Source organism: Sinocyclocheilus rhinocerous, unplaced genomic scaffold, assembly GCF_001515625.1.
Source record: "Sinocyclocheilus rhinocerous isolate Xijiao unplaced genomic scaffold, SAMN03320098_v1.1 scaffold509, whole genome shotgun sequence".
Lineage (NCBI taxonomy): Eukaryota > Metazoa > Chordata > Actinopteri > Cypriniformes > Cyprinidae > Sinocyclocheilus > Sinocyclocheilus rhinocerous.
Window position 1 is genome coordinate 731079 of NW_015652428.1, and position 1729 is coordinate 732807.

The following is a 1729-nucleotide window of genomic DNA, read 5'->3' on the forward strand; positions in this document are numbered from 1 at the left end:
ACCTCTGAGCCTCATTAAATGTCTGAAAGTACACCAAGCCACTTTTGTGTTCTTCTGTGCCACCTCTACAAATTAATTTTGTTAATACTGATTTCATTTGATTGGTAACTTATATTTCTTATTCTACTTGTTCTTATTCTGTCGTTTTAATTACAATTTTTAAAAAGCTTATAAAATATAATTTTTTAAAGAATTTGACAAAAGATGACATACTTTTAATAAAGTTAGAGGAGTCAAATATCACCTTGTAATGGGAAGGCTACTTTTTGATAAAATTTTGGATAATTGTTTAGAAGGTGCTCCTAAAATTTTAAACGTGCTCCTAAATTTTTTAAGTTAGGAGCACAAGTGCTCCTAAAAAGAAAAGTAAGCGTAGAGCCCTGAACAGGCTCAAAGACAGACCATGTAGAACAGCAGAGAGGAACATCAAGCGGTGTATAAGCTGACAAAGGCAATAGAGATTTAATCTGTGAGATCTTATCATTAAAATATCTCGCAAAATCCTCACAATGAGAATCAGATGTCTCAGGAAAATGATTAATAGTGGGAATATAAATATAAATATATAAACAACAACAATAAAAAAACACAAAATTATTAAACATTTAAATACAAGTCAAATGAAAACTGAAAATATAAAAGTAAAAGCTAATTCAAAATATGAATAACTACTATGAATAACACTAAAATAACACCGATAATGCAATATAATGCCGCAATTATTTTTGTATATATTCTAATATGTGTTGTTCACATAACTGTATTTAACATACAATTGAATTCACTACTATTCATAAGGCAGTATATAGGTTACTGAAACTTAATACATTAAAGCTAAATATAAATATTTTATGCAACAAAAACGAATAATACGACAAAGCACATAAAGTTTTTAAAAATTAACTAGAGTTAAAACAAAAACTGAAAATATAATACTAAAAGACAATTCAAAATATTAGTAACTATTATATAATAAATAATACTAAATATAATACTACAATATCACTGATAAATGCAAATTAATAAATTACATATAAATAGTACTGAAAAGCAATATAATATAATAATAATTTACGTAATTAGTTTTTTTTATTTATTCTAATGTGTTGTACATATACCTGTATTTAATATACAACTCAATCCATTAGAGTTCATAAGGCAGTACAGTGAGTGATTACTGATGCTCACTCACTAATTCCCATCACCGCTAAGCTAAACTAGCGGTTCAGCACCCGTTATGATATACAGCATGAGAGCTAATATCTATACTATAATGTTGTTCATTACAATTTAGCAACTTTTATTATTGTACTATGAACATATTCGGAAATGATGACTTTATATGTAAAGCGCCCTGACAGTTAGTTTTTAGTGCTTATGATGTTCTGATACACTGCGGCTAGCTAGTTACATTAGTTAAACTCCGTTTACTCTATTTTTCATTCATATAAATGGTCCTTATCTTTATATGTTCTTGCTACTGAATGTTCATTGTAAATGTCATTGAAACCTACATTGTTTGTCTCGTGTTTTAAGACAGGCATGCGATAAAGCGAGCTAATCGGTTAGCAATCTGAGCCCGATTAACGAGGCCCGGGACATTTTGGATTTAAATGTCGATAAAACGACCCGTTAGCGCAAGTAACGGGATCGATTCGTGTGTAATTCTTAGATTTATTTCTACATTCCAGTGTTTCTCCTCTTTATTCCTTTAAAATGTGTGCTTTTA